Source organism: Arvicanthis niloticus, chromosome 4 (assembly GCF_011762505.2).
Source record: "Arvicanthis niloticus isolate mArvNil1 chromosome 4, mArvNil1.pat.X, whole genome shotgun sequence".
NCBI classification, from domain to species: domain Eukaryota; kingdom Metazoa; phylum Chordata; class Mammalia; order Rodentia; family Muridae; genus Arvicanthis; species Arvicanthis niloticus.
In genome coordinates, this window is record NC_047661.1 from 47,776,600 (window position 1) to 47,787,005 (window position 10,406).

The 10,406-nt window shown below is 42.2% G+C and overlaps 1 protein-coding gene across 9 annotated transcripts in view; it reads right to left on the reverse strand.

Annotated features, from left to right (window-relative positions):
* Veph1 (ventricular zone expressed PH domain containing 1) overlaps positions 1 to 8,974 on the reverse strand; it is a 208,969-nt gene extending 199,995 nt beyond the window's left edge. For 5 of the 9 annotated variants that reach the window (XM_076932483.1, XM_034500909.2, XM_076932486.1 and 2 more), the window contains exon 1: positions 4,496 to 5,008. The gene's annotated coding sequence lies outside the window, so the exon portion shown is untranslated. Of the gene's footprint in view, positions 1 to 4,495; positions 6,219 to 8,656 lie in introns of those variants that run through there. The other 4 variants (XM_076932488.1, XM_076932489.1, XM_076932487.1 and 1 more) reach the window with 3 other exon arrangements.
* Between the last annotated feature and the right edge of the window lie 1,432 nt (positions 8,975 to 10,406).

Below are 10,406 nucleotides of genomic sequence, written 5' to 3' on the forward strand. Positions count from 1 at the left end.
AGGAACTGTATTAAAGGGTTGCAGCATCACGAAGGTTGGGAACCACTGTGCTAGATCAATGGTAGTACAAATTTTGGAGTAACCAACAAATTTTTTACTTCAGGCCCACTCATCGAGATGGAACACATTCCAACACTGCTTGGGTGACCTAGAACCTGGTATTACATAGCCCAGGGATCTTTAGTTAAAACCAAATAATCCTGGTCTTAAAAAAAAAAAAAAAAAAAAAAAAAAAAAAGGGCCAGATATTGTGTCACATGTCTTTAATCCCAGCATTCAGGAGGCAGAGGCAGGCAGATCTCTGAGTTTAAGGTCAGCCTGATCTACAATGTGAGTTGAGTTCCAGGATAGCCAGGGCTATACAGTGAAACTCTATCTATCTGTCTATCTATCTATCTATCTATCTATCTATCTATCTATCTATCTATCTATCTTCATAGACCAGTGCCTTGTTCAGTCATATAATTTAGAGAAGCTTTGATGGGAACAAATACAGATCCTCTCTCTCTCTCTCTCTCTCTCTCTCTCTCTCTCTCTCTCTCTCTCTCACACACACACACACACACACACACACACACACACACACAGCCCTTGAAACACTTACTCTTAAATGTGATGTCTATCAAATTCTTCCCCTCAGGGCCCACAAAACTCCAGAAGAGTAGCCAAAAAAAGTAAGGGCCTGAGAGGATTGAAGACAGCAAGCAAACAAGGCCTCTAAGTCAACATGAGCAAAACTCATAAGAACTCACAGAGACTGAGGTAGCATCCGCAGGCCTGCATGGTTCTACACCAGGTCCTCTGCGTATATATTACGTCTTCCACTTTAGTGTTTTAATGGGATTCCTAAGAATGTAAATGAGTAGATTCTTGAGTCTATGACTTCTCTTGGGCTCTTTTCCAACTTTGATGTAATAGTTTTTGTTTTATCATATCTTGTTTTGTTATGTTTTATTATTATCCCTTAGAAGCCTGTTCTTTTCTAGTGAGATACAGAAGGGGAATGGATGAGGATGGGTTGGGAGGGGGGAGGAACTGGGAGATATAGAGGGAGGAGAAACTGTAATCAGAATACGTTGTATGAGAAAATAATCTATTTTTAATAAAAAGCAGGAAAAATACTTAAAAAGAAATATAAGGTCTTTATTTTTGTGTCATGTGCCATGCACACATAAATAGAAATTTTGCAAATGTTAATTCACTTGATTTTTATAACAACTGTAGAAGGATATGTCATCCCCATTTTGCAGATGAGGTTTGTGAAGCAATTAAATAACTTGTCATACCATGTAGATATGATTTGGATTTAGAGACTCTAGTGCTATGGTCCAATTAAAAAAAAAAAGTACTCTGTGTTACTGATGCCAAGGAAAATGTGCAGCCACTGTTAGAAACAAGTTTTCCAGAGCAGTGGTTCTCAACCTGTGGGTTACAACCCCTGGGGGGTGAATAATCCTTTCTGGGGCCCAATATCAGATACCCTGCATATTAGATATTTACATTACAATTCAAAACAGTAGCAAAATTACAGTTATAAAGTAGAAACAAAAATAATTTTATGGTTGGGGGTGGGGGGAGTCACCACAGCATGAGGAACTGTGTTAAAAGGTTGCAGAATTAGGAAGGTTGAGAACCACTGCCCTGGAGTAATACTAACATTTAAGAACGAAGGTGTGGAAAAAGTGAGATCTTATGGACAGGACTGTTTCTTCTGCATCCCTGTATCCTTGCCCATTTATACCCTGAGGTTTACAAAAAGCAGAGGGCAGGAGAATCAGAAGAAAGCGGAGCTCTGGAATTCAAAAAGAGTGGTAGGCAAACTCTGAGGGAGAGGCGGGCGGGGCAGAGCAAGTGTATCCCAAAACAGTTTGCACCCTGGAAAATGAGGAAGGATGAATTGTAATATCTTAAAAAGATGTTAGGTTAGTTCTCTACCCAAGGTTTGTTTTTGGTTGGTTTTTTTTTTTTTTTTTTTTTTTTTTAACACACCCTTTCTCCAAAAAATGATCTCAATAAAATAATATCCAGAAACAGATGGGACAGAAATGAGTTTTCCCCTGGCCATTGGACAATGTCTGCTCCTCAGGGAGATTCCGATGCTCCAGACACATCAGAGCTGGGATCTGAAAATCGGCATAAGTACATGTTATGGAGGAGCATCCACAACGGGTTGGTCCCCAGCTCCTTCCTGAAGTACGTGATGCCTGCTGTGGAGTGGCCAGGCCTACTTCCAACTTGATCCCCTGTTCTTGTACTCTCTTTATGCGAAAACATTTCTTTGGGCACTGTGATGTTAAGTGTTGATTGTCAACTTGATGGAACTTACACTCACCATAGAAACTAATCTCTGGGCATGTCTTTGAGGAAATATCAAGATTAGGTCAACTGAAGTGAGATGAGCCGTTTTAAATCTGGGTGGCCCTGTCCCTTGAGCCTGGGTTCCAGACTGAATAAAGTGGAGGAAGCAAGCTGGGCATAAGCAGTCACTGCTTTCTGCTTCCTGACTTTGGATGCAATGTGACCAGCTGCTTCCTGCTCCTGCTTCCAGACTCTCTCAACCATGATTAACTGTATCCCCTGGAGCCGTAAGCCAAGCGGGGTCTATCTTAGGATGGTGATTGAATAATCTGCAATGTGGAGAAAAAGGATTTGGAGAAAAGTTATAAAAGTCCTGGGTGCTATAACACAGAATGAGTGAGCACAAGAGAATCTGAGGCAGGTCACCATTAGCAGCAGATGACACAAAAGGCCCTGTAGAGGAAATGCCATTTGAGCAACATTTCGGAAGCCAAGATATTTACAGATTTCTCTCAATGTACTTGTGCTAAACTCAGAGTAGGGAATGCTTTTGAAGGTGAGGATGGGATTCTAGGCTTGGATTGTTCACCTGGCAGTTTTAGGATTATTGGCATATACTTTTTCCTCAGCTTACCTGCAAATTGGGACTAATGCAGGGCTATTCTACCAGGCTAAGATCCTCTTGTTAAATGAGACTCCGGGGTTTAGAAACTAATATTCCAAAGTGAAGGTACTAGAAGCTGCCTTGGAGTAAAGTTTCACCATGACCTTGTGTCCTCTTGTCTCCTGATTCCTTTTTTCCTCCCCTTCCTGCAAAAGGCAAGCCACAGAAACTATAATCTCTCTTCTCTAAGGTAGGTCACAGAAACTTTAGCCTCGTGCCCCATAGCAAATCACAAATCCAGGGAACATCGCTCTGTTCATCTCTTGCTTTTCTCTGTTGGAGCTAGCTATGAAATCTCTCACACAGCTTTCCTGACAGTAAGACTTACACTCTGGAAGGGGCTGGAATGCTACACAGAGAGTCAAAGAAAGATCTGAGGAGAGAGGCCTTCATGGCTTTCTCCATTCAGTCTGTTAGCATTACATCAGACCCTTTCTGTCCAGTCAGATTTCTATATGGCTGTTTATGCATAGAAAAAAAAAAATCTAAGCTTAAAAAGAAATGAACCAATCATTCTGAGTTTATAAGTCCTTAGTTTGAAAGCTCTTGTATCACACAGAACAAGTACCCCACTTCTTTGCCTGTCTTTTGATAAAAGGTGTGTCAGATGTGATCCTTTATGATAGGCAAGAAGTGAATACAGCCCCTACCTTTCCCCCACACTGCCACCAAGAGCTGCTGTTTGTCACATTCCAGCATTATTCTGAGTGCTTCCCAAGTTTTGAGCCACTTGATTATGACAAGGCATGCAAGGAAAACCTGATGCATAAGAACAGTTGCAGAGCTAGGACAGAAAGCTGTAGGTCTCCGGGTACAAAGCCCTCTCAGGACCTTGTATAGACACAGAAGCTTTTCTGCGTTAGGACTGGCAAAGCAGTTATTTATTTTCTGGTCAATGTTTTGCTTGGATGTCTGGTTTCTCCTGCTTGTTTATTTTGCAACTGAAACCGAAGACATGGCCAGAGCCTGGCCAAATTTACCTAATGCTAACTACATCCTTTTCCAGATATTGTAGTGCTGTGGACCAGATACATAAATATAAGTGCACGCTTGGTAGGCACATAGGTGCACAAATGAAAGCCTACGTGTACATACGTGTGCATACTCAAATCTTATCTAAGCTGTTGGTTAGAAACTTCTCAGTATGCCCATTAACCTTGCAGGCAGACGTAGAACAGGACCCATTCATTAATGCCTTACCTGTTTTATAAACAGGTTTTATAAACTTTATATAAGTTTATATAACTTACCAAGTTTTATAAACTCTCTTTTTACTCTGCGTTTTTCATTTCTCTCATAATTTCTCTCATAATCCCTCGATGTGTATGTGACCCTAACTTGAGGCCTACTCTCTCTTAGTTTCAATTTTGTCTTTGTTTGTTTGTTTTTAAGGAGTTACTAGTTGACAAGTTAACTTTCCTAAAAAAAAAAAAAAAAAAAAAAAAAAAAAAAAAAAAAATTAGGAGCAACAAAAGAGTTAGGATTCTGCGTTCAGCTGCCTATTGCAGGGCTGTCCCCACAAACTCATTTTACCTGCGAGCTACTCCTCCAAGGCTCACTTGCTGCCACTGGCTGAAAGCTTCAAGCCCAGGCTGGAGGCAGCTGCCGGCCCCAGTGCAGCTCAGTGACCCCGCAGCTGTCGGTCCGCCGGTGCCGCGTGGAAGAATTCCAGGAATGCAGCGGAAGCCACCGGCTGCTCCCTGGGCGGGTCAGGTGACTGGCTGCTCTGGCTCGGGGGCAGAGCTACCTCCAAGCACAAAGGCAGCTCCAGTAAACCAGAGAGCTGCGGCAGACCGAGAAGACAGAACGCCCTGTGTTCGTGGAAATCTACACTTTCCCATCCGAGATTGGGTGGGGGTGGGGAAGCCACGCAGGAAGTCGGTCTGCTTGGTAGGTCAAGTTGGAGTCGGAGATGGAATGACCGGGCCCCCAGCGGGAGCAGGAAACTTAGTGAGACACAGGAATTCAAAACACAGAGCCTTGTGTAGGTAGAGTCACAGCCTGGAAGAAACGACCCTCTTGCCGCCCGGCTTCTAGATTAATGTCAGTGCAAGTTTGAGGATTAGGCTTCTAGATTAATGTCAGTGCAAGTTTGAGGATTACCGATTACCGGGAGTTACTGGTGGAGGGAACAGACTGGCTCCACGAAATCACACAATTTTTCACTCTATTTGGAGGAATTTGGGAGGTTCTTCCTGACCATCTACATCAGCGGCTCTCAACCTTCCTAATGATGTGACCCTTTGATACAGTTCTTCATGTTGTGGTGACCCCAACCATGAAACTGTTGCTACTTCCTACCTGTAATTTTGCTACTGTTATGAACTGTAATGCAAATATCCTGTGAAAGGGTCATTCGACCTCCAGGCGGTCCCAACCCACAGACTGAGAACTGTTGATCTACATAGATCAAATATAATGGACTGTGTTTATAAGTATTGTTGCAGAGTCTGAAGAATGTTTATCTTGCTTAATCTATTGACATCAAAAAGTGTGTGGGTGGGTAATCTAAGTGCCCCCCCTTTAAAATGAGGTCTCGCTATGTAGCCTTGGCTGGCCTAGACCTAACTTCTTACTAGGTAGACTTGGCTTTGAACTCACAGAGATTTGGCTGCCTCTGCTTCGTGAGTGCTGGGACTAAATGTGTGTGTGCACTTCACCTAGCCTCGGAATTGTTTAAAATTGTAAAAATATGCTTTAAAAAAATAATTTTATTCTTTTAAATCCATAATTTGCCATCAGACCCTCCTTTAGCCAGATTATGAAGGCACCTCTCCTGCAGGTAAATCCACTTTCGGGAAAACAAAATAGAGACAATGTCTTTCTGGGAGTATGTCCCACGAAGGTAGGTCAGGAGCTACAGCGCATTCAATCATTCTTTCTCCCTGTCCTCACAGGCAGAACTGTCTACATGAGGAGTTTCATGACAAAATGGAGATGCCAGTCATTGCCCCCAAAGTATATTTTTTCTTAGTAATTTTCCAGCTTCCAAGATGACCGCTGAAATCTCCCACGTTGGTGGACTAGAAGAGAGTTCTTCAGACTGTATGCTTCTGATTGCTCGTTTTGAAATCCATAAATTTTGTCCCATGTTCTTAAATGGTTCAAGCATGTAGCATTTTAGAATTTGAGATTCCATAGACACCAGCAAAAGGATCAAGCAGTAAGAGTGTGGGAACCTGGAGACACCTGTTTTCCAGTCTTGGCTGTGCCATGCTGCAGGGGAGACATGGGCAGTGAATCCGCCTCTCCCAGGCTGTATAAAACATGAGTGCATCAGTTCTGTCCTTTGCAGTGGTCTCCTGTTTCTCTTGTACTAGAGATGAAACCTTAGGCCTCATGCAGCTTGGACCAGCCTTTAGCATTGAGCTATATCCTCAGCCTTCGTTTGACTTTTTATTTTGGGACAATCAGTATCTCACTAAATTGTCCAGCTTGGCTTTGAGCTCACCCTGTAGCCAGGCTGGTCTTGAACTCACAATCTCTTACCTTAGCACCTGAGTAGGTGGACTAAAACTCCCACCCCACCCCCCCAGATCCTGAGTATTTTTATTCTTATAGAAAATTTCCCATTATCGTATCACTACATCATAGCTTTTAAAAGTCGAAACTCCATGGTATAGTTAACTAAATCCAGTTCTTGGAATAAAGTCCCTTAGCGTTGGTTGTTTTGTTTTCTTTTCTGTTTGTGTCATATATTTTAGTTGTACTTTTCATTAATCTCAAGTCTGGGTAAACTTCATTTGTATCACACACATTTCACTAACTTAACTGTGTTCTTGTAGATTTATTCCTTGGAGAAGTAGCCTTACTGTGGTCCTTCTTACCTCCACCATGGCCTAATAATAACTAGTTTTGTTTACAGATTAGAAACAGACTAGGGTGCGATGTGTCATGGACTTTTCATGGCTGGGTAATCCTAATACCTGTGTTTTCCATATTAGTATAATATTTACTCTGTTGTTTACCAGGCAGAAGGGAATGCCCTTCCAGGGAACCAGAACTTTTCAAGGTGACCTATACTCATTGTTCACTTATAAATACATTAATAATTTACCCTATTATGGGTCTGTAGATGCTGCTGTATGCAAGTAAACACAGGGCTCAGTCCTTCTAAGGTCAGAATAGTCTCCCCATAACACAGACAGGTCTTTAGGGGAAGGTTATGATCATTAGCTCAGGAAGCCAATTTGTTCGGAGGTGTTCAAGCCTCTACCTTACAACTCAGGTGAGAAGATGTCTGACTGAGTCCCTACTTCAGAAAATTCTAGAATAGCAAGGTTTATACTTTGAGCAACATGACTGTATCAAAACATTTTCATTTCATTTACCTGAGTTTAAGATGTCTATTGACTAACTTAGGTCCATTTGGATGCTACAAAACGTTGAATAAATTTCCCAGATAGATTCTTTTTTTCCCTTGAAAGAAAGGATTAAAGATTCTATTGAAGAAACATCTTTTTCACACAGTGTGAAAAGACCACAGGCGTTCCCATGGGAATCACCCGAACATACTTCAGCCCTTCCCACAGATGGCCATTGTTCCCTGGGCAGCTCTGCTTCGCTCTTCTGTGGCATGTGGCATTTCACTTGGACCAAAAGCCTCCAATGCTAGATTACTCCAAACAATTCTAAGATACTCAGACCTAAGGAGTTTTGTCAGAATTCATAGAGTTCAAATTTGTAGCAGGCATATTATAAGAACATATAAAATAGCAATTTTGCCATCTATTTATCAAAAGCTCAAAACATGTAATTTTAAATACAATATTGCAAGTTTTGAATACAAATAGAGAAGCGTTGCCCTTCATGGACAGTGAGAGGCAAATTATCGAGTCTTACATACTTTCTAAAGCACAGAATTTCGTGGCCTTTCAGGATGATTTCACAAGTATGTTCATTTTCATCTGGAACTTTCGACTTGGCAGGTCTTATTTTCCTCTAGAACAACATATATCTTGGTTTTTAAAATTCACATTCAAATTCTATTGGGGTTGTTTTTTCCAGGAAACAGGTCCAAATTCTCAAACCATGATACCCAGTGTTGAGTGTATGACTGTGTCATTTAAATTTCCAATATTTACTCTGCCAAATGAAGAATTCAAATCATTTCCTAGGTTTACAAATTTTAAATTTCAAAAGCTGGATGCCACTGAACCCATTCGTTGATCCTTAGACCAATTTGAATGTGCATTTGGAAGACCAAAGAGGTAGCAATATTAGATCATGATTTGTAAGCCGCACAGAACAGCAGTGATGAACCGCACCAATGAGTGTCCAGCCTCTGACTGGAATGGGACTACTTAGCTTTCTTCAACAACAGTAACAGGGATTGTTCCTCTGCTCACTGCAAAAGGCTTCTTAAGGTGAGTGAATGTGTGGAAAGAAGACCACAGTCATGGAGTGAAACAATAGGTCCACTTCTAGTACAGCTATCTGGTCCTAGAAACCTAGGGACATGTTTTAACCACCCACAGAAAATTAGATATTCTTAACCTAAAAACTGAAATGCACACACACATGCTCACACACTCGATAAGCTCACTTTATCTGCATAAGCAGTCAGCCCTTGGAAGTTTCTCAGCTCTACTTTCCCAGCCCCTTTCTGTTCTCGCCTCCCTGCAGTTTCTGGCCTTTACTTTGATTAGCTTTTGTTTCTGCTGAACAAAGGGACAAAAAAGAAAACAACCATACCTCCTAGCCCGGGACACTGGCAGGTGCAGGCAACAGAAGGCAAATGCTTGATCCTTCGAACACACTTCAGCTGGGACCCAGGACCACGCTCAGAGGCAGCCCTGCAGCCTGCCTGTGCTGTCGGTGGCTGCTGGCACGCAAGTCCCTGTGTGCTCGTCAGGCTGCTCTGCGCTAGAGTCCCTCCTGTGGACTCACCGTGTGGTATCAGGCGAATGAGTAACTTTTCTCCCTTTTCCAAACTTCTGTTTTAGATCTAACAATTGGCATGGTTTCCTTGACTTCCTCTGTAGATTTACAGCAGTTTCTCCCAGGCCAATTTGTAGTGTGAAAGAATTGGATTTGCTACCAACCAGTAATTTAGGTTCTGTTAATGAATAACTCACTTTAAAGAATCAAGGAAGTTTTAGGTTAATATCAGATTTGGGGCATTTATGCAGACATGTGTGAAAGAGGTGGGAAGAGATTGGGGTCATGGAATGAGACAGTATTTAAGCCAAACATGATAGAAGAAAAATACCATGTAGCAAGCGCCTGAAGCGCCTTTCTAACTACTCTATCAGTATTGCTGGTGAGACACTGAGAGACTGACTGGAACATCCCTAGAGACCCTAGGACTTTTTCTAATGCAGCAGGGTTTCTTCTTGTGTTCATTGAAATTGCTAACTCATTTTCTTTACCCTCCGAATATGGAACTGCCTCTCAGACATAATGCATAGGGGATTCCTTACAAGCCACCTCATGTTCCCATAGATCTCTGTCTTTTAAGGGGAATGCAAAACCTCTAATGCATAAATTAATTGGCGGTGCCCAGTGGACCGATACATCAAGAGGCTCTTCTCTCCCCTAACAGGTATGAAATGGTTTTTCTTTCTTTATTGATCCGAGGCTTTTGCCTGCATAGAATATTCCTGAGTCTTTCTAGAGCTTTGGCTGAGTCTTCCGCCAATTTGGGTGAAGGTGTTGGGGCAAAGCAGAGGGAGGAAGAGAGGTATAAGGTGCGCAACCAAGAATGTTGTATGTCTTTGTCACTGGCAATTATTACAAAAGCCACATTTAGATAGTGTGGATTCCTTTTTCCTGTTTGTCACCCAACATCCCATTATTCTAGTCAAAAATAATGGGAAGACTTGGGAAGCCACAGTCTTTCGGTAGAGTTGATGCATATACACAAGAGGAGCCCTAATTGTTCTTAGCCAACCGGAGGACCTTAGTGATTTAGGGAAGACATATGGGCCCTTCCAAGTCAATCAAACAACTAAGGTAAACGTTTGATCTCAGTGGGAATAGTCTTTGTTGCTGATTTAGATAAAAAGAAGGTATCAAGTCATATTGCTCTTGCTGGATTGCCACTAGGAAACCTCAGTGACTTCATCTGAGCCCTTTAAGCCAGTTTCTAAAGACCTATCTTCCATGTCTGACAACACTGTGTTTCCTAATGGGAGTGATTTTGGCTTGGCTTTTCTGCTGCTTCCTTTGAGGGGAAAATAATCTGCCTGACAGAATTGGCCTGATCTAGACTCTCTCATGAGCACGCCTTAAGCATTAATGGGTGCATAGATTCACCAGGACACATTTATGACAAATGTACCCATTGAGTGGCAGCCATGGCTCTCCACTAACAATCCACTGGGGAGGAAAGGCTTGGAAAGGGATGCAGTCCTTCAGTGCACCTTATGTCGGGTGCACTGAATGAGTTTTTCTCAACTTGTTCACTTCTCTAATATTTCCACTGGACCTCCCAGACCTGGAT